The sequence below is a fragment of the Anas acuta genome, chromosome 2 (genome assembly GCF_963932015.1).
Source record: "Anas acuta chromosome 2, bAnaAcu1.1, whole genome shotgun sequence".
Classification (NCBI taxonomy): Eukaryota; Metazoa; Chordata; class Aves; order Anseriformes; family Anatidae; genus Anas; species Anas acuta.
In genome coordinates, this window is record NC_088980.1 from 125691610 (window position 1) to 125714768 (window position 23159).

The following is a 23159-nucleotide window of genomic DNA, read 5'->3' on the forward strand; positions in this document are numbered from 1 at the left end:
TTGTATTAGGACTACACCAGCAGTGGGTTAAAGCATGGGTGGGGAACACGCTCAAGGAACTTTGATTACAAAAGGGATTAATAGTCCTGTTACACAAAATTAGAGGCTTAATTCAAAAGCATGCCAAGCCCAACACTTGCTTTATGTCTGACGCAGCAATAACTCACAATAACATCACTGCTGAGGATAACTGAATAAGGAATTCACCTGCACCTGCATTTCCCTCTTATGTTTTATTACCTGTTCCTTTTGAACTTCAGGAATTAGTTGGCAGAGAGATGGTAGCAAGAAAAGTAAATATATACTGAAAGATTGGTGGCTATATTCAGTTTCTTTGCACAGGAGGAAATAACATGTATTAGAAGAAATCTGTAGTCCAGTGAGAAAAAAGCAATTGTAAGAGCAAGCAAGCCAACAGCAAAGTAAAACAATTCTACAGGGAGGTGACAAAGGAGTAGCAAAAGAACTGGCTGTGGGGAGGTCTGTAAGGTCTGTCTGTTAGTGGTCTGACAGCTCCTTGAGCCCTGCAATGCTGGGCTGACCCTGCAGGAGCTGAGGCTGGGGCTCCTGTCCCTTTTGCTGACTCTGCCATGGATGGTTATCTCCGACAGAGCAAGCAGCTGAGGGCAGAAATCCTGGAGCAGCCCAGGGAAACTTGCCAGGTTTCATCTGTCAGCGCCTTTGATTTCTATTGCATGGATCTATGGAAAGTGGCTAATGAAGGTCTATGAGTTGCACTTAGCATTTCCTGGCACAGGAAAACTGACGTGGGGATACAGCAATTCTCAGCGGCCTGCAATAAATAAATAAATAAATAAATAAAAATGGGGAAGTACCCTTTGTGGTCCCAGCAAGGAGTAATAAAGAGTGTGGGGAGGATCTGATCTGACATCTGGTTTGTGTTGTTGCAAGCCATCCCTCTGCATCCTTTCCCTAAGGGCTGAGGTGACCTGAGGGTATTCAGAGCTACGGTTTTGGTTTGTCCCCACTGGGACCTTCAAAGTGACAGTTCATTTAGTTTTTTTGTTTTTGTCCTGTTGCTGGTGTCACAAGTAGTTTACACAATGGTCTTCAGAGAGTGAGTAGTAAACACAAAAATGCAATTCATTATCCACAGGAAAGATTGGCTGATGTTTGAGGCACCTTCCCAGGGCTCAGGGGAAACTGATTCAACCCCTTTGAATTGAATCCCAGATCTCCTGCAAGAGTACACACAGAAGTACCAGGGAAACTGTTGAGTATTTCTGCCACCTTATGTCTCTAGCACCACAAACGTGTCTGACTGGTAGTGTAGCTGTGGGACAGCAGGTCCTGTCACCCCACGTGTGGCAGGGTGGCTGTGCATGTGCTACATAGGGATAATGCTACGTGGTGCTTCTGGGGATCACATACCCTGGGCAGAAGCAGACTTCTGGACACACTGAAAAATGTGACAGCCTGGGAAGGGACAGAAAGCATTTGGGACTGATTGTTACGTGGTCTTGGACACTCTGATGTGATTTCTGCTGTCCTCAAGTGGAAGGACTTTGTATTGTCCTAGCAAACTAGCAAAATGCTCCAACAAAACAGCAAAAACTGTCCTCGTTCTGAATAAAACAAACTGCAAAACTCTGATTTCTTTGACTGGTTCTTTTTGTAAAAATGTAGCAATAAGTAAGAATTAATTGTGTACAGGTAGTGATGATGTAAATACTAGAGTTTTAATCCTCTTCTGAACAACCCTCAAGGAGGCCAGCTAGCCAGAAAAAAGTCTGCATAGGACTGATCTGGACAGGAACCCCAAAACAAGTATGAACAACATCTTACCCGAGTGTATACTGTTGACTTGTCATCAAGTAACATTTTGAGGATGGCATTTAACTGCCAGTAAAACTCTTGTAATGACTTTCACACAAAACAGCTCGGCTGAATGAATGATAGACAGTGCTTGGGATTTGTTGTGGGTGTAGCTGCTTCTTCAGCTGATGGGCTTTTTAGAAGCAGCATGCAACTTTCTGTATATTATTTGTTATTCCATTTGAGTGAAGTAGGACCTTAATTTAGGAAAAAACTACGGGTGTTATGATGAGTTCCTTGGGATAATCTGATCCTGAATTAATCTTTATCCTGTCTTTTCTCCCTAAGAGGTGGAATTATAGATAGTCCAAGATTGACTGCTCACTGTATGGCTGTAAGTAGTCCATGTGTGTGGTGTTTTGGAACATGGTGTAGCTGGTAGATACCTTCAACACTGGTAGTCAGAGAGAGGCTCAAATATTAACTCATGATTTGGCACTTTTTTCAAGAGGAAGGGAGCATGGCAGAGAGAGGCTGATGGAAAAATTTATGGTGTTTCAGGGAATGTTAAACATGTTTGTTTGGAATAAGAACATCTTGCCCGACTGTTATTCTCAAGTGAAATTGTAATAAGAGGTGTTAACTGGCTTCTGTCATATTAATATTCTGTCATATTAATATAGTTTCAACTGTGAAATATTTCACAAAGTTGTCTGCACTTCTCCTGTGCTGGGATGCAGTTGATACCTTTTGGGAGTTCTGTCTCTGCACTTAGTGGTAAAAAAAATAAAAAGTACTGAAGTAGCTTAGGAGTACGTTTCATTGATTTTCCAAGAACACTAATGGAAAGTATATGTCAAAAGCTCAGTCAAAGTTTACTGGCTATCATGACATGCAAGATATTTCCCTGGGGCTTTTATATTGCTTCCTACCTAAGCACCTCATAGTTTTTTTTGTTTTGTCTTGTTTTGTTTTGTTTTGTTTTGTTTTTCTATTAGGCAAACATGAATGGTTTTGCAGGAGTATAACATGCTGGGGCTGGAAAAATACAAAAGTGATGTTGCAGAACTGTGCCTGAAATGTTATGTCAAAAGGAAATGTACTTCTGGACTCCAGCAGTGCAGCTAGTCTTTGCTTTGGGCTCTTTTTTGCTTCTTCTTCTCAGCATAGAGAGGCCCCAGAGGAAGAGGAGAGGGTTTGTATGTTTTTACCCTCTTAGATATATATATAGACATACCCAAAGTGATTTTTCTGAAGTCCATGGGACTGCAGTGGAAGGAACCCAAATCCCCCTGCTTGCACCCTCAACATTTTATGCATAGGAAAGAAGAGAGAAAGCCATCAGTGTGACAATGTATTCCAGTTTTGTCTTGCCTCCAGGTCAGGAATAGGTTATATGCACTGCTTGTGAAAAGACAGCACATAGCAGAGTGCTGAGACTTTTTCTTCAGTTTTCCCAGGTGGGAAAGTGAGCTTGAATTTTGTATTCAATCCCTTCTTCTCCAGGCAGCATCGTGGTGGCACTTGTCACACTTCAGGGTAATACAGCGACTTGTTTATCTGCTGCAGCGAACCCTGCTGAGTCCTCAATGGAGTGGAATTACATGCTGGATGGCAACTTGGGTTGCAGCCACATTACTGAACATTTGATAAAATTTCCCTTGGTTGTTGCCCTCAATCTAGACCCCACCAATGATATATTTGGAGAAGTAACACAGAAAAAAATAATTATGGAAGTTGTTTGCTTTTTAACCAGATTCATCTAGCTGGAGAAAGCTAGATGCTGTAAATATTAGCCTGTGCTCATGTTGCTTTCCCTGTTCTGGCAAAGCTTGGGTTTATTTTTATTGAAGGTGTGGGTAGAGTAACAAACCATTCTACTCCCACCCAGCACCAGACTGCCATTTATTCAAAACTTATAAAGAAAGAGATCGATCACAGTGTCTGGATTCCTCAGGGTTTTCAGTGTTAGGCTTCAGGAGCTGGTGAGGAAGGCTGTCGTAGTACCATTTTAATGCATTTGCCCTCTTTGTGTCAAATCCTGTACGGATATGGAGGAAAGTGCTTGTCCTGGTGAGAAGCTGGGACTTCTGCTGGCACAGCACTAAGCAGGGTAGCTCAGACAAGAGGGCATGCGGGGTGAAGAACAGCTACAGCAAACAGTTCCTGCAGCAGAGAGGGGCTGCCTCCTGAGGATATGGTGGATTTTAATTCTTGTTTTCATAACCCAAGTTTGAAATCTGTTATTCAGCCAGGATTAGGGTGCAGGGAGTTTCACTGTCCATAAGTGAAATAATAACCACGCATGGCCTCACTCCATGGTCTTCAGGAGATCACAGTCTGATGTCCTGCCATTCATGCCATGTGTAATTTGTGTCATCAGGGGAATTACTTAGACAGAGGAAGAGATTTTAATTAGAAGGGCAACATTCCTTCAGGATAAAAATGGCTATATATTAGTGTCAAACTTTCCTGTCTTGGCACTGCAAAGAAGCAAATGTGGATTAAATATTTCATATGAAGAACACAGAAATTATATAGCTAAACAAAAATAGATGCCTTTCTTCTTGGTGTATCTCAGTCAATTCCTTACTTGGAATTTGCATATCCACTTCTCCATCACTCGTACATGCACAAACCCCATCCCACTGCCTTCATCAAGTCCTCAAAAGTCCCGGGGCTTGCAAGAATGGATCATGGAAGTGGGCACACCAGGTGAAGACAGTTTGTTTCAGTCACTGGCCTACTGTATAACAAGTGCCGTAGACACTCACTAAACCTTGCTTGTTTCACTGTGGCTCTGGGTTCTTTAAAGCAGGTGCTAAAAAAAGACATGAGGGTGGAATATGGAACTTGATCCTGTGTGCCCTCCATTCCCCTGGAGGTGGCAAGAGAGACTCGGGGGAACTAAAACATAAATAGAGCTTTTTTGCAAGGCTCACAGTTAATGTGTCTGTACGATAAAAAGGGGTGAAAAGAAGGAAGGAGATATGCAAAGCTGATACTGATGGAAACCCTATTACTTAGGCAATGTTATTCAAGAACAAATTATCTGTGAGAAAATATGACACTTGTAATGTAGCCAAGGCCTTTGCAAGCTGTGGAGCCAGCTGCATAGGCTTGCCTGAGGCACTGACTATGCCATCTGAGCAAGTTACAAGGAGATCTCTATTTCAATAAAGAGGAAAAATAATAGTGGTTCATGAATATTAGGCACTCTGTGTCCTGCCAGAATGTTCTTTTTTCATATCAAGGGTTTGATTCTTCAGAAGTGCTTTTTTTGTCCCCTTTCAGAATGCTGACCGATTCAGTAGAAAGAGAGTGTAGGAAGCAAGAAACATTCTCATCCATGAAGTATCTCTGCAACAGAGCTTTCTGGATTGTCCTGTGTCTCAAAGACTAGTTCATGGGGACATAGTGTGTGATTCAGCCACGAACAGGATGAGATTCCTTTTGCCAAACTACAGGCATCTGCAATGCCTACATCCAAGCTAGCTGTCAACTTGTCTATAATAGTCAATGGAGAGAAATAAATAGCTACACAGGACTGCTTCTGCTAAAGTGTTTCAGATGTCAATGCACTATAAGGTGATTGGTGCCTGAGGAGTTCCTGTTTCTTTCTCTTGACAATAGAGACATCTTCAGGTGTCTACTATAAGGTTACGGAGAGTGAATTCCACCATGAAAGAATATGTAGTTTTTAAAAGGTTAGCTCACATTGTCTGAACAGCTACAAGGCATCCAAGCCTTGTCTTCTCAGCTTTTCTCCTTTAAATTTTCTGTGATAGATTCTCAGTTTTCCACTCAAATCAGTTTTCCACCAAAACATCTCTCAAACGTTTCTCCTGCCTTTCCTGCACATGCAGACAGAGCAGTACTTGGCTTCTGGCTCTCAGCACCTCCCCAGTGGTGCCCTGCCTCTCTCAGGTAGCCCCTCAACCTAGACTGGCTGACTCTACAGGTGTCTTACATACTATAAGGTGAGTTCTGATGTACCAATGTGTAGTATGTTGATAAACTGGGATGACAGTGCAGCTAGTCAGGATTTTTTTGATTAATATTCCTTGCTGGAAAATGAGTGTTCACAGAAGTAAAAAGGACTGGTAGGAATACACTAATTCCAAATACATTTTTCTAGTGAAGCCTTTTGCTGTGTGGTACTGGGAGAGACAGTGAGCTTGGTCAGCAAATACAAATAACCTGGGTTCATGTCCTGTGAGTATTCTGTTTAGATTCTGTTTAGGTAGATCCACTACCAGCCATTCTGGTGAGTGTGGAAAAGGGAACAGAAACATTTCAATTTTTTTTTTTATTATTATTATTTTTTTTTCTGGAAATCTTTGAGAGGTCTTAGCATCATTCAGGTATGAAATGAGAGCAAATGCTGCCTTTTAAAATATGAAGGGTATTATCCAGGACACCTCATGAAAGAGGCTGACAAATTTAAAAGCACCTGACTTTTGCTAATAATACAAGAGTGATGAGCAGGGGAGTTTTAGGTTTGACTTATGTGAATGAATTACCTTTAAAAATTGTTTTAATAAAAAATTGTGATGGTAGTCCAGATAGATTCAGTTCTAGGTGAAGTATAGTTTACATGTTTTCCATGGTTACTTTCTTTGCTGCAGCAACCCCAGGTTGTGGAAAGTCTTCATGAACTGAACAGAAATGACACTGGGAAAGTAAAGGAGAGATTCTGCAATAACTTCAAGTCTTTTTTTTTTTTTTTTTCTTTTTTTTTTTTTTTTCTTCCAGGCTGGGAACATATACTGTGAGGAGGACATGTACTGTGTCTAACACACAAAGCCCTGCAGTGAATCCCCACTGAGCTGGAGGTGCACAGAAATGCTGGCGATGCTTCCTGTTGTTAGAAATATGTTCATCTTTAGATGACCGCAACAACTGTGTTTGTATTTAAAACACTGCCTTGCCCCAAATAATCCAAGTGCTGTAAACTGCCCTTGGAACAGATGAGATGAAATTCTATAGCAGTGCAGGTTTTAGAGTCTGTCTTTTGTGTGTGTGTGTATGTAAACTTACTAGTGACCTTATTGTGTGTGGTAGGTAACCAGTAGCCACTTCAGTTAGCATTCAGTGCTGTAATTAACTATAAATAGCCTTGCCAAGATCAATAATTCACATATTGATCTTTTACATTCATTATTTTCTATATCTGAAGAATGCCTAGTGTGTAGAATTATCTAGCAAATCGTTTGGATGGCATCCTGTGAGATCACTGTCTATTTCCCAAAAGGTAAGGGAGGGATACATCATGACACAACTGTTGGGGGAGTTGCTTGTCACCCCCTTTGTCCATGGCTGACCAGACCCTGCAGCAGCATGCTACCCTCACCACTATTGATTGTAGCTAGTGCTGTGCTCTCTTTGAGTACCCACTGAGCTGTATAAATCTCCAGGGCTGACCTATGCTGTTCTCTGCTTAAAGGCTTTGGCTATGACCAGATATGTCTTTCTGAGAGCTTTGTTTGCTGGTCAGTGTGGGAGATGTGGAGGTGCAGGGTAACAGCATCTGCCACCCTGAGTGCATGAATGTTTGGATGAAGGACAAAAGGCAGGTGGCAAATTAGGACATGAACTTCTCTCTGCGGCACCCACAGCCAGTTCCCTGTGTGGCCAAGAGACACAACCAATCACTGGGATTTGGTACCTCCCCCTCATTCTCTCTTGCACCCACCCACAGTCTGTCTGTCCCTTCTGCACACCCTTTCTAACATCCTCAGTGACATTAAGTGTAGAAACATCAAAACATGCTGTTGAAAGTCCTGTGAGGAAGACCCACAGCGACAGAGCTGGAGCAGGATGGGGGGTGGTGTGTGGTGCATCTGGCTCCAGGCTGCTCCAGCACCAGGACCCCAGCTACAGACCTGGGCCATCTAAAGGCACCCCTACCAGATCTGAATTTTATCTTTCTTGCTTCTTGCTTGATGAAGGCAAGCAGCTTCCACACTGATGTTGCCATGCCAGCTAATGCTGTGCACATTCACCAGCTAAGGACATGGTTGTCTTCTGCTCATTCCTCAGCACCAGGAAAACCAATCTCCCCAGGACCCTTCCTTCTCCAAGCTCAAATGAGGAAACTAGTGGTTAAGAAAAAATAAATATGAAACTCGGAAATATGTTAAGTGAAAGGAAAAACAGCTGAAGAGCAGCTAAACTCCAACTGCAGCAAGTCTGTATTCCTTGTCCCAACTTCCTTCCAAACACCTTTGGAAATATGCCTATTTCATGCAAGCCGGATTTGTATTTCAGGGAATGCATGTGCACTACTACTACACTATAAATAAGTCTGTTGTAACAGGTCCACAGGCTGAGCTCATCCAGCTCCTCTGAACCCTCCTACCCGTGCTTCTTTGGATATGCCTTTGGATTTGCACTGACAAATTCAACAAGGAGCCTGATCAAAGCAAAACTCTCCTGCTCTATGTCTCAAAAACAGAACATTGAGGTCAGGTCTACTTGCAATACTTTTGTTGTTTAAATAATGCTGCAGCCCTTCATCAATTCAAAAAGGATTTTATTTTATTTTATTTTATTTTATTTTATTTTATTTTATTTTATTTTATTTTATTTTATTATTTTTTTAAGATTGGCTTATATCACTTCAAGTTCTGTCAGTTGTATGGAAGTAATTCATGTGGCCTTGCATTCATGAGAGTACTGCTGTACTGGCAGTAAGGCATATCTGCTTTTTTTTTGTTTCTTTCTTTTTCTTTTTCTTTTTCTTTTTCTTTTTCTTTTTCTTTTTCTTTTTCTTTTTCTTTTTCTTTTTCTTTTTCTTTTTCTTTTTCTTTTTCTTTTTCTTTTTCTTTTTCTTTTTCTTTTTCTTTTTCTTTTTCTTTTTCTTTTTTTTCTTTTTAAGAGCAGAAATTCTGGATTGTTACAGCTAAATTTCTAAATTCTGAGATATTTCAAGAAGTCATTAATTCAAGAGTACAGAGATTTTTCATCTCCATGCTATGTTTTGGGCCATGAATTAGGAGGCTTACAGTGATAGGTTTAAGGTTCAGTTTGCATGCATGTTGTAGACTAAAGAATAATCAATTTGGTAGGAATGCTTGCTCTCTTCAAAGATGGATTTTGGGGCGTTAATGCTTGGAGTGGCCAAAAAATGATGTTTGTCACGGAAGCCAACTTGTGATTATACCAAACTTTGGAAAACAACTGAACTTATTTTCTGGCTGTTGTTTGACACATGGAGCAGCAACATAGCAAAAAAAAATGTGGGGTTTAACAGCTTATGCTACTCTCAGTGCATTAAGTCCTCAAGGCTGAAGAAGAAAATCAAATCTAGTTCTTCAGAGAAACAAAAACATACCACCGAAACAAAACAATACTAAACAAAAACCTTTTCACTGTTTCACCTTTATAATCTTCATTGGTGTGAAGGCTGGCATCTGAAACAAAAATAAGAGTGAATTTAATTTCATGTTTTTATTTTGTTCAAAGACAGAAATGTGTCCATGCATTAGACTTTTTTTATTTAAATATCCATGGGAAGTTGCATTATGTCTGTAAAAATCTATGCTAAGAGGTTTCTAAGATTTTATTTCATAACCCATTTAAGTAGTTTATTTCAAAATGTCCCTTTAAGTATTTACAGCACAACTGCAATGTAGGCTTGCTGCCTGACAACAAAACTGACTGAAATACAAATGAAACTGTCATCATTCAAGTTGAGTGAAACATCAAAAGAAAACAAATGACACAAATGACGGAAACTAGGTTAGGTTTTAAAGAGTTCCGATTATCGTTGATCTAACATGCTGTTAACGCAGGTGGTTTCGAGCATCTTGCATTCTCCATCTTTCTCTATATATTTAATTATTTCTTATTTGTAACATCCTCATCTGTAAGATCATCTTATTGCATTTATGCACAGCTGGGTTCTGATCCAAGTCTGATTCTACTGAAAATTGTAGTGATGTATGTAACAATAATAATTGCTTGTTTGAGACATTGTGAGAAATATGTTCTTAAGTACCTTTTCTATTAAAAAAAGTAATTCTCTTGTATCCTCAATCAGTTTATAGTATTATTAATAGTTTATAGTAGATAAAGGGACTTGGACATACTGGAGAAGTGGGCCCATGTGAACCTAATGAAGTTCAACAAGTCTAAGTGCTGCACCTGTGTTGGGGCAATCCCAGACATGAGCACAGAGCAGCAGAAGAACTCATTGAGAGCAGCCCTGCGGAGAAAAACTTGGGGGTTCTGGTGGATTAAAGGCTCAACATGAGTTGACAGTGCATGCTTGCAGCTCAGAAGGCCAACTGTATCCTGGTTCAACAGAAGGCCAACTGCATCAACAGAGGTGTGACCAGCAGGTCAAGGGAGGAGATTGTCCGCCTCTGCTCTGCCCTTGTGAGGTCCCACCTGGAGGGCTGTGTCCAGGTCTGGGGCACCCAACACAAGAAGGATGTGGGGCTGTTTGAGCGGGTCCAGAGGAGGGCCACAAAAATGACCAGATGGCTGGAGGACCTACCTCTCCTACAAAGAAAGACTGAAGGAGCCAGGGATGTTCAGCCTGGAGAGGAGAAGGCTCCAGGGAGACCTCATTGCAGCCTTTCAATATTTAAAAGGGTCTTATGAAAAGGATGGAGAAGGAATCTTTACTCAGGTAAATAATGATAGGACAAGGAGAAATGGTCATAAACTAAAAGAGAATAGATTTAGACTAGACATTGGGATGAAATTCTTCACTGTAAGGGTAGGGAGGCACTAGAACAGGTTGATCAGAGAAGATGTGGATGCCCCATCCCTGGAAGTGTTCAAGGCCAGGCAGGATGGGGCCTTGGCCTACTTGATCTAATGGGTGGCATTCCTATCGATGGCAGGGGGGTTGGAGTTGATGATCTTCAGGGTCTCTTCTAACCCAAGTCATTCTATGATCCTATGATCTATATCATCCTAGCCCTTCTGAAAGTAAGAGGAAAAGGGTACAAGGAGTCTGGATGCACTGTACTTAGTGCAAACAGAAGTGATTTTTTCATTCACAGTGTGGTAGAAATGGTAGCTGCAGCTATGAGGTTGGTTTCATAAATCTGTTCAGTCAGTTTTGCTACCAAGTCACTGCAAAATAGCCAAAGCTTTTACTCTGAGGATTGAAATAAAGACTAGAGCTCTCTTTGAAATGGGCTGCAAAGGAGATGAAGCTCCACTTCAGCAAGAAGTCTGCTCTGTTTCTTTTGTAAACCTTACCCTCACTCTCACCTAGGTCACTTTGAGTATGCTGCTTTGACTTCAGAGTACAAGGGGATGTAAAAGACAATTTGAAGGAAGAATTTAAATAAAGGATGAGGTTCAGTGTCAGAGACTGATAGACTTAGCTAGACATCTGCCTTTGACAACCTTTGCTGGAGCAGGCAGTACCCTGCTGCCTTCACTGATGCCTTTGATGCAGGACCACGTGAGAAGTTATTATTTCACTTGGAGAGAAGGGCTGAAGGACTAGCTATATGAAGACAACTGTGGGTTGTGTTGGAAGGATCTGTGGCAGACCAGAAAGGGGTCCTGTTTGCAGTTCTGGCTCCGGTCCTGTTTTATCTGTTTGTTAATGACCTTGTCACAGAGAGCAGTTGTTTGCTAACAGAATTTGCTGACAACATGTTTTTAGGACAGAGATGAGTCCTAATACAAAACAAAACCAAACCAAAACAAAACAAAAAAAAACACCACCAAGGGGTATGACTGTGATAAATAGTGGAGTAACAGAATTAGAGTTGAATTTAACACTACAGAGTGCAAACTCATGGGTTTAGGAAAGAATAACAGCAGTTTCTTGCAATATGACAGGATTTCATTTGTTGAAAACTACAAAGTAAAAAAAAAAGTCAGAAACATCTACGGTGGTAATGGGGGAGAAAAAGCACTGAAGATACTAAAATGTATTATATAGCGCCTTTACAGCAGATATTTCCATAGGGATTAGCTCCACAGGGATAAATTCCACCATGTATGACCCTCTGCAAGGCACTGTTTAGACTTTCCCTGTAGAGTGTGTATTGTGCTGGTCATGCATAATCAAGAATCATCAACTCATTTTATAATACTTGCAGAAAACAATATTACTGTGATATTAATGATATTTACAAATGTATTAAAAACATGTTACTTTGTCTAGCAAAATGAATTGCTTTCTGGGAATTGCTCAAGGCTACAAAGGACAGGGAGGGAAAGAACTATTTAAACTAAAGACCAATGCTAAGATTGCAATAAATGCATATATAGATCAGAAAGAAGATCAAAATGATCAGAGAAATGAAGATTTGGATATTCTATTTGGAGTAGTAGGACTAAAAATCCTACCCCTTCCTCCTCAATAGCAGTGTTTGATAGAGATATGCAAAGAGCTGCAATGATCAAAAAGCTGACTACAGCCCACGGAATAAAGATTAATCACAAAATATAAAATGTGATTTCATTATGGCTCCACTGCAAGAGCTGAACTGCCAGTTCATAGCTGGTTTTGCCCCAAAGTACCACCAAGATGTGTTGTCTTGGATAGATCCAAGAATGGTCTGTTCTCAGAATTTCATGGCAAGAGCTGGGAAAGGAGTGAGACTGATATGCCAAAAGCACAAATAAAGTGCCCAATTACATCAACAAGTGATGTAACCAAACACATCTCCATTGGCTTGGTGGAGCTACACCCACCTAAACCATCTGAGAACTTCTGCTAGCTATTAGCTGTGTAAGGCCCAGAACACAATGCACAGTGGATTTGATTCTGCCCAGAAAAGGGCAACAGTATACATATACAATACATCTAGCCTAACAATGGTATCTTGTTGGAAATTGAAACATGGATTATTAGCCAGCCTCAGGGTTCCAACAGGATATATTTTTTTAATCTAGCCCACTCATCTCCTCTTCGCTAACAAAACAGGCAGAAAAGATCTCTTCATCATGTCCAAGGCCAGACCCCTACAGACATCCTGCCTTTCTTAAAATAACTGTTGTTGTACCCTGATTAAGGAAGTTTATCTTCTCCAGATCCTGTTACACATGGTCCTTGTGTAACCCAGTGCACAAATGCATATTAACTGCTACTTTTGTGTATGTACCTGGGAGCAAGTGTGTGTGCACACTAGTCTCTATAACAATTTTGTTCAGGTAATGATATAAATGATATAACAGTAGTTGGGTTCAACCAAATAAACAGATTTGAGAAAATGGGAAAGTAGATGGCCATACACTCAGATGTCATTTTGCTCACTGAACTCCCCTTATCTGACTGACAAGTGTACGAATCTACCTTATTAATGGACATGTCCTTCAGATCCAACCATGAACTACTAGAGAACAGCAGAAACAAAAGATGGTTTCATTACTGATCAAAAGCTGGTTTTATTCTGGGGTCAGATTTAGGATTATCAATGTGATTCTGAAGGAGCACATGCATGTTGTGTGGTTATGTGTTGCAAGGAAAAGGGAAGTTAATACAGGGCACAAATGGCTCTACTTTGGAGAGCTTTGAGGTTTGGTTGGCATGAGTTATGAAATGAGGAACTTCTTACACGTGGCCTCCTCAATATATTTTTCTTATATTTTGTTTTGATGGCAAAAGTTTAAGAAACTTTACCTTCTAATTAATGAAGAATGCCATCTGGGAGAAGTAAAGAAAATGCTTTTATTTTTCTGTCACATTTCTAGATTTTATTATGAATTTACAAGACCTTACAGGTATGTATGCAACATAGATAATGTAACAGATTAAGATGCATAATTTTTAAATTAATAATTTTTATTAATTTAGATATTAAAATGAGCTTGTACAAGATAAATGACATTATTAAGTAAAGTTGATCTGGAAGTGAAAAAAACAAACAATAAATCCAATCATAAGATCTTTGAAAATGAACTATTTCTTTTAAATTTTGTTCACCTCTTTGCCTTGCTTTGCTTTCCTTTTCTTGTCTCTTTTCTTTTCCTTCTCTCTCTCTCTCTTTTTTTAATTTTAATAAATATATATATTTCATGGTAAAAATAGAAGTTTTAAAACCTGAATAGAGTACATGTAGCAAAATATAGCAATTATTACACTTTTTTTCAGGACCAAAGTGTAAAAAAATGTACTTGGAAATGTCATATTTACTAAAATTATTAGTTCTAAAATAATTATTTGCCTCAGTTAATAACTCATGATTACCGGAGGAGTGGCTGTGTAAATACAGTTTACTTCATCTACCACTGTGTAATAACATTCAATCTGTTTCACAGTTCCTACTTAAGAAGTCACTAATAAAAACACACAGCTGCCTTGAATTTTACTATTTTCAAATAGCAAATTTAGCCCTCAGACTTTTTCTAAACAAAGGGGAGGCATATCTATTCTCAGGGAATTGACAGACTAATACTAATGCGTTTGAAAATACTTTATACCTGAATGGTTATATCTGCCATTGCTGTGACTCAGGGGCAATAAAACTTCATTTGCAGCACTGTGATGGAGCATGTTGGTCACTTGCTATGTGCTGTCACTCACAGCTGTGCTGACTGAGAACAGGAGAAGAATTCTGCTCATTTCATACACTATACATCACTTGCTTATTTAGCCTAAAGCAGCACTCCTTACCATCTGGGAGGCTGCATATGTCTAAGGTCACTTAAGGGAATTCTGTTCCTTATTAATGAAAACTGTTTTGAAATAAACCCACCATGCATAAAAAAGTTAAGCAAGGTTATGAAATCTCAAAATGTGTGTTCATCCTTTTCTTCCACCCTAGAGGGAAAAAGCGTCTTATAGATTTATTTTTTCCCTTCCTGGGACTTTGGTGCTCACTTAATAAACCCCAAATTATGATCACACTTCGCTGTATAGGTGAAAAGCTGTATCTTCAAATGACGTACGTTACGGAGCAGCTCAGCACTCTCCACATTTAATTCTGACAGGCAAGAGCAGGTGGATGCCACACAGTGTAACCTTGGAAAGATGACCCCACATGACTATTAATTTACATTTGATAGTTGTAAGATAAAGTAAGGGTTAATTAAGGAACTTCTAGAAGGGGCACAGGATGTTCAGGTGAAAGGTGGAGCAAAGAATGTGCTGACACAGAAATAAACCAGCCGGTTTATGTTATTATTTTCATTTTTTTCTTAAGTCCTTCAAGTGAATGGAAATCTTTACAATATAATGTGCTCTGTGATAATCTGAGGATAATGTTTCTTTTGAACGCCAGTGAATTAAATTATGAGTGTCTGAGGCACTGTTGCACCATAGCGCGCTGTGAGAGTATTCGTCTTTTAGAGGCTATGGCATTGCCATGTAGACAGAGCATGTAAACAGAGCACGGCACAGGCACTCTTTGATGTACTTTGTATTACGAAACTTTGAAAAAAAATATTTTTAACTGCAAGCAGGCTTGAAAAATGGGACAGGACAAAAACCAAACCAAAACAAAACAGTTTTCCTCAATTCCTTTTCTGCCTTTTTGTTTGTTTGTTTGTTTGTTTGTTTGTTTTTCTGCCTTTGAACATCTATGTTTCTCAGTACCAGAGTAAAGAAGAATAATTATTCTTGCTTAGCATAATACTGCTGGTGCAGCTTGTCCTTTGTGCATCATATCTGCACATCTATTTTGCTGTTAACATCATCAGCTGAAGAGTTTATACTGGGGGAGGAAGAACGAGTTTGCTTTGCTTTGACTTATTTTTTTTTTTTTGGTAATGAATTATTAAGATAGTAAAAATATAAAAAAGCAGTAAGCCCTGATGCAGAAGAGACATTTCTCTGTGTGGTATTCTGTGTCTGTGTGGTTTTATTTTGTTCTGCTAAGAATCAATAATAAATGCACCTTCCCAGGAAGTGGGAAAGACTTTGCTTATTAGCCAGTAACTCGGATGACTCTTTTATTGAGAACAAGCCTAGAATCTGCTAGGCTGTGGTTTCTGCCTTTCTGATAAATATCTTCTTCCCTTTCTCATTTGTTCCCAGGCACTGCAGCCCTCCACATTGCACCATCTGGACTGCAGACGCTGATTCACTTTGTTGGAAGTAAGAGATACTCTTGCTGTTACAGGCAGAACCCTCTTGGTCTTCTCTGAGTGCATCTGTCAGCTGACATTTCTGCTCCTGTATTCCTCTCTGGTGGAACTTCATACTCCATCTAGTAAAACCGACTTCCTGCTTGGCACAACTGTGATTTTCTAACTGTGGTATTGTAATAGGCGCAGTGGGGCTCTGCACCTGAAAGTCTTCCTTTTCTAGAGAATTTCAAAAGTGTGGAGAGTGATTTAAAAACACCTGAATCACAGTCAAAACAAAGTTCATAGTTATACTTCTCTCACCTAAACCTTCATCTTTCCACACATGAAAGTCCCATAAGAGAGTCAGACCTGCTAGCTCAGAGGTCAGAAACAGTGCTCTGCTCTGCAGTGTTTTCTCCTTTCCCATTGTGCATCCTCAGGGACTACTGATTGCTCTGGTATTTATTCCCAACTTGGTAATGTATTTTATCCTTTCCTGTTCCTTTGCTCTCTGTTAGACTGTTGATTTTTCTTAGTTAAAGTTTGGTGCCAAAACTTAATTCAGATATTTATGTGAAGGTTTTCAGTATTGTCATGTTCCAGGTATTCGGCATTTGGGCAGGTTGACAAACACTGTGAGCTGATGTCTGTCAGGCACCCAGGCTAGACACTGCCTTGCGTCACGCCTTCAAGGAATTTGAAAGAGCATGAACATCAGCACTTCCTCAGTTCCCAGACTGTATGGATTTTCTTCTTCCCCAGGAGACGGTGGGCAATGCCGATCTCTTCACTTATGCTGAGTACTGAATGAAAAGCATTTCATCAACATTAGGTTGACCGACTTTTCTCTGCATCATTGTACTACACAGCAGACAGTATTTGGTACCGAAGCATTAAGGATCCCCAGCAGCTTATTTATGAGGCAAACCACATATACAGTTTCAATACATTTGTATCTCCAAATTTGCTGTCATAAGGTAACTGGAAAGCTTCACAGACATGAAAATTTTTCAAGCAAGTGACTGAACTTCTTCATAAGCCAATAATACAGAATTATATGGCACTAAAAGTTTTCCAGCATCCTTTTGTCATCCCTAACTCATGAACAACAAATACTTTTGTCACAAAGTAACACATTTCTATTAAGTTCCTTAATAGGATGCCATAAAAGATCTCTTTTCCTACCCCTAAGTAGTAGCCATAGTATCAGACAAATATTAAGGCTTTCTTATTAATTCAGGGCCTGGATCTAGTGTATGCCTGTGCATGAGCTACTGGTAAAAGGTCATGTTCTTATTTCAAGTTGTTTTGAGGCTGTTCAGTGATTTAAGGATGGCTTTTAGTATTTTTAAATGAATAAATAATAAATACATGTGTGACAAAAATTTAGGCTCCAAAATAGATGACTCCTGTATGTTAGAGAAGTGGGGTTCTACAACAATCTTCCAATCAGATTGGGGACAAAAATAGGAATGTTAGCATGGAGGTTCCTCATCTGATGAAAGGGACTGTGTGATGTGGTTGCTTGTGATATCCTGGGACTCAAGAGATCCCTTCTAATCTTATGCTAAGTGAACAGTAAAAGGAAAAAATGCCTTTGACTGCAATTAACCATCATAGCTAGAACCTTATTCAGGAGTTCCTTTTATTCAGAAAGATGTGGGGATAGGCTTTGAAATGTCAATGTAAAAAATCCATGTTTCATGTAACACAACCCAAAGTGCAGGAGCCTAGTCACATCTGGGGAGAATCGTCCTGGAAGAGGTGAACAAAACACAAATACACTTGGTTTCCTTGAGGAACCCCTTGGCACACAGGTGAACAAAGTTCCGAGGGTCTGTGCCAGGGCTTTTAGGCAAAAATAAGTGGCCTTGCAGTCACAGATCTGAGGGAAGTCTGTGCCTGGGAGCAGAGGGAGAAGCAGCACAGGTGGTATGGTTAAGTTGCTCAGCCTTCAGCCCCTGTCTCCCCACCAGAACCTCGGGAAGCTGACTGCAAGCAGAGCAGGAGAGCCCAGGAGGCCCCCATGCACACCACCATTTGCCAGCCTAATGGGGATTTTCCTTATATGTGGTTTTTGACAGGACTCTTTTCCTCATCTGTGTATCAATACTGACCATTTGACATTAAATCTATGAAAGCCTTAAGAGTGAAATACAAGTGTTTCCTAGACCTTATGGAAGTAGCGGTAGCACAGGGACTGCCTCTTCCATCCATCCTAACATCAGTATTATACAAATAAGCATTGGCATGGTGTATTTTTAAACAATATTGAAAAGTCTCAGAACTTTTGATGACTTAAGTAGTCAGTTGTTATTTCAAGTTCTACAGAAAAAATAAACTTCTTGGTCTTTGAAATTATTTTCTTTCCCCTTGTGTTCGTTCTTTCTTTCTTTCTTTCTTTCTTTCTTTCTTTCTTTCTTTCTTTCTTTCTTTCTTTCTTTCTTTCTTTCTTTCTTTCTTTCTCTTTCTTTTCATCTTTAGATCTTTAATCCTTTATTAATGGAATTAATAAACCCGACAAATTGTTAAGGCTGGTGATAAATATCTAGGTTTTCTTAAGCATGGCCAGAGAAAAGAACCCAGTGTTGAAGAAGAATTTGACCTAAAATGTCTGAGGATGTAGACACACAAAGTAATTGGCCTGCAAATAACTTAAAGAAATTACGTCTAGGTATACTATATTCATCTTTCAATGGATGAACTGCAGCAACTCCAAAAGAAAAGATAGGAGAAATATTAATATTTTTGCCAGCAATAAGTATATAGATGAACTCTATCTGTACAATAAAACAATGTATTTACAAGAACAGCAACAACAAAAGACTGTCTTTTAACTTTAAAAAGAGTAATTTCAATTTAAAATTGTTGAATTTAATGATAGGCATTGGATTCCTAAAATTCCAGTTACTGTTAAGAATCTTTCAAAGAACAACAACAAGTGCTCATCTAACAAATCTTTGAAATAACTCAAAATTCCTGGAATACCTAAAATAATATAATAATTTGGAAAGAGACTGTTCTTAGTCTTCATAATCCAGACAAGGCATAGAAAGCTCTTTCTTTCTTATCTCAGGTTAACAAATAATTAAGTATATACGAAAAGGATTAAGCTGATTATAAAGTGAACATATGAATAAGAATAATATGTATACATATAAAATGATAAATATTTATGTGCATATGATCATTGGAAAAAAATATCTGAAATTGAAAAAGTCATTTCAACAAGGACAAAAACTGATTACATTTATCAGAACGTGCGGGGAAACATCCAAAGAAATAGAGAAAATTACTTGATAAGGGGTAGAAATAGCTTAATAATTATTATTGTGTACCTTGTAAAAATAAAAATGTTGAAAAATTATATTTGTAAAACTTTTGTGTCAAAGAATCAAAGTACTTACTGATAGTTTTCTGCTTGAAATCTATCTACAATGTGTATAGAAGGACAAGGGATTAAGTTCAGTGACAAGTGAATTAGGAAAGCCTTGGCATGCCATTTGATTAGTGAATATCATTTGTATGACCTAGAAGTTGACAAACAATGCAATAACAGAAACTGACCTAAAGGAGTTGGGTCATTCATTTTTGATAGGAAAAGAAAAAGGAAAAAGAAATTTTGATGCATAACAGAAAGAAGAATTTTTAAAAGCCTGCCTGGAAAACAAATTCACTCTTTCACTTTCTCTCTAACTTTGTCAGATGTGTGAAAGACGCTTGATACCTCAAGAGGCAGAGTCCTGCCTCTGATGCTGCTGAGCCCAGGAAATTCAATGGCACCCTGTGTATCCCTTAATATCATGTCACAGATGAAAGTAATTAAAGCAACACATATTTATGGTGTGGTAGAAAGTAACGAAGATATCAATATGTACTACTGCATCAAGTGTGGATTCCTGCAAAGCAGTGCAGAAGAAACCCGATCATGCTGGTGCCAGTGGTTATTGATTCAGGGACAGGTTGTCTCAAGGACTGGGCTTGTCCTGCAGGAGCTGTGGTGGAGCAGGAATACATTGTCCAGCCCTGAAAACATGGGCTTAACTAGAGAGATCAGTGTGCTCCGACAAGTTTTTGTTGCTTGATATGACTCTCTTAGGTGCTATCCTCTCTAGTTCTTTAATGGTCTGTAACATTCATTTTCCTTACTAAAAGAAACGGCATAGTTACCAAGATGCCCTTTAGGTACTGGAAGGCCACTATAAGGTCTTCCTGGAGCCTTCTCTTCACCAGGCTGAAAAAAACCAACTCCCTCAGCCTGTCTTCATAGGAGAGGTGCTCCAGCCCTCTGAGCATCTTCATGACCCTCCTCTGGACTCATTCTAATATGTCCATGTCCTTCTTGTGCTGAGGGCCCCAGAACTGAACACAGTGCTCCAGGTGGGGTCTCACAAGAGCAGAAAAGAGGGTGAGAATCACCTCCCTCGACCCACTGGCTACGTTTCTTATGATACAGCCCAGGATATGGTTGGCTTTCTGGGCTGAAAGCACACATTGCTCATGTCCATATTTTTGTCCACCAACACCCCCATGTCCTTCTTCACAGGGCTGCTCTCCGTCCAATCATCACCCAGCCTGTATTCATGTTTGGGATTCCCCTTGTTGAACTTTATGGGGTTCTCATGGGCCCACTTCGTCTTGTTTAGCTGAGTGAAACCTTAATCATGATTGTTATTTATTTATTTATTTTTTATCCAGGGGTTAAAAATGGATCTGATAACCACCTGAAACACCTGGATCTTAGCCAAAGAAGTGGTTTGCAGGGAAGACAGGTGATTTTTTTAATCCTTACTTGCCAGACAAGTAGACCTTTTGCGGTGTTGTCACTGCTGAGGGTGACTGAAACTGGAGGAGATGGTGAAAGGCAGCGTCCATGAGGCGTGCTGTATATTCATCCCCGTTAGCTTTACAGGGGAGATAAAATATCAGTAAGATGAGCCATTGGATTGCAAGCTGACAGTTTTTCACGCTGTCAGAACTCTGATACGACAATTCCCCAAAGCACGTGGAGATTTGAGGGCCATGAGGAGACTGAAAAGCCAGCCTTGGTGTAGCCAAGTGATTCGAGCACACCAGCAAGGAGCTGGATTAGCCTGTCAAGGCTTTCTGGTTCTCCCCCTGCAGACAGCTGCTTTATTTGCTTACAGATATTTAAAGGACATTATTTTTACACAAAATGAATAGGGCCATGTTTCTGGACATGTGAGGACAAATATATTGTTTCTATTAATGATTAGGAGCTGCAGCTCTGGCCCAGGATTCAGCTGTGCACCAGACAAACAAATGGTTTACGCCCTGTCTGGATGATGAGAGAATGGGTGGCTTCAGACAGGTGGAGAAGGACAAGCAGGCTTTGGGTCAGTGGTGGATGGCTTCAAACACCACGACCTGAGAGTATCAACGGTTTTCCCTACATTGTATTCTTACTCCCCATATTTAGTGAGCAAAAAAATGAGGTTTTGAATGACATTTTTTTGTGAAGGCAGCACTTTAATCAACCACTTGAGTAGAAACATCCTGTATTCCCATGGGGTTGTCGCTGCAATGCCCTGATACATTTAATTTATAACATTAAAATGTAAATAATGGTAATACAGCAAGCATAATGTAATATGACAGAAATAGCAAACATGGCAAAATAGATCATATTAATTGCAGCCCAAGTGATCCCTTTGTGCCATGCTTCAGAAGGACTGAAATGGTTCATTAATTGTGTGAGAGGCTGTAGGCTGGAGGGAAATGGCCAATAGGCATGTTCTTGTCTGGCACTCCCTTTGTTTGGACAAGGAATTTTGGGAACCACATATGTGGTTACTATGTAAAATCACAGTTGTCTAGAAATGTTAGTGCTATAGGGATTGCCTTCCTCTGCTAAAATCAATGCAGAAAATATGTCTAAGCATTTGCAGGGTAGTGATGACTGATTTGGCATTGCTATGTGTGAATTAGTGTGTTTTTGCTACTAACTAAGGGCTCTCTCGGCTGCTCTTGCTCTGTCTTCAGACTTACCCTCCAGCAGCAAGCCTCAGCCCATGGCCCACAGTTGTCCGATGGGTTGGGGCCTTTCTCCAGGAGGCCAACCAAAGGCAGCTGTGAGAAGCCAGTCTGTCACGAGCAGGTTTAAGCCTGTGAGACTAGAAGCTACAACCAAGCCAAGCCACTGGGCAAACATTAGCATCACACAAATCAAAACAGCTTGAACATTGCTGCTGCGTATCTCAGAACCACTCAGGTACAGTTCAAGGATGAGCTTTCAGCACAGCGGCCATCTGGGTTTTGATGCACCCAAATTTCAGCTGCCTGGATTTTGCCTTCCTGCTTGATCTATAGGTTGGGTTGGCCTCACTAACACAGAGCTGAAAATACCTTGAAATGAAGCCTGGACATGCAAACTTTAAATGCTCTTCCTCCACCTTTTTTTTTTTTTTTTTTTTTTTTTTTTCTGGGATTTGCTCAGTGCCTTTACTAGCTATCTAAATGTAATTACTCTAGATGTATACTACAGAAATGACTATGAACTTGTTATCTCTCTCCCCCACCCCCACTTTTCTACTTCCTCCTTGCCCAGCACTGTTTGTAAGCTCTCTGCTGTTCTTGCGTGTGTTTTTCTGGCTGTTGTTAGCCTAATTGTCCATTCTTCCTCCAGATTCATGGCAAGGTGCAAATCAGTCAAAATGTAAGAAGTGCTTTAAATTATTTTCAGAACACTCTATATACCGATTTCAAAATATTTCCTTTGAAAAATACATGCACTTCGGAGTTGACAAGGGGATCCTCTCACATAACAGACTGAAGCAATGCTGTTGGCTTGGAAGAGGAGATGCCATTTTCCTAGATCTCATTACTTGGTTAAAAAAGGAAAAAAAATCCTCAGAAACAACCTCTCTTTTTTTTTTTTTTTTTTTTTTTTTTTTGTCTTTCTTGCCCTTCTATACTTATTCTGCAGCTCCTGTTACTAATAGGTTTATATTTTTATTTTTTTTTTACTATTTACAGCTAGTGCTGTAATAAATTTTGATTTATAATATAGCACAATTTCCCCTACCCTAAGTTTAAAGAAGATTAAGAACAAATGCTCGTATCTGGACTAAATTAGAATTTGCAGCAAAGTCCATTAACTAACACCTGCTAAAGCATGACCAAACCTCTCAATATGTCCACATTCACTCGAGTCAAAAGGCTGTGCTCTTGGAAATAACAGGCTTTGAAGTTAAAACTAAAGCAGAACCAGGGGCTTGAACAAGGAAAGGCAAGGAAATGAGCTCTGGAGCAGGCTTTAAAAGTTCTGTGCTCTGGGAAGCTCTCAAAATGTCCTTGATGTCTGCTTTTAAAAAATAACAGATGAAAAGTTTCCTTGCTCTTGTCCCCAGTACTCTTTCTTCTTCTCTTTTTTG

General features: G+C 39.8%; 1 long non-coding RNA gene across 1 annotated transcript in view; it reads left to right on the plus strand.

Moving 5' to 3' along the window:
- LOC137851199 (uncharacterized) overlaps positions 1–18132 on the plus strand; it is a 31402-nt gene extending 13270 nt beyond the window's left edge. Inside the window, exons 2-3 of the long non-coding RNA XR_011093051.1 lie at positions 6532–8242; positions 15734–18132. This is a non-coding gene — a long non-coding RNA (uncharacterized lncRNA). The remainder of the gene's footprint in view (positions 1–6531; positions 8243–15733) is intronic.
- The last annotated feature ends 5027 nt before the right edge of the window (positions 18133–23159 follow it).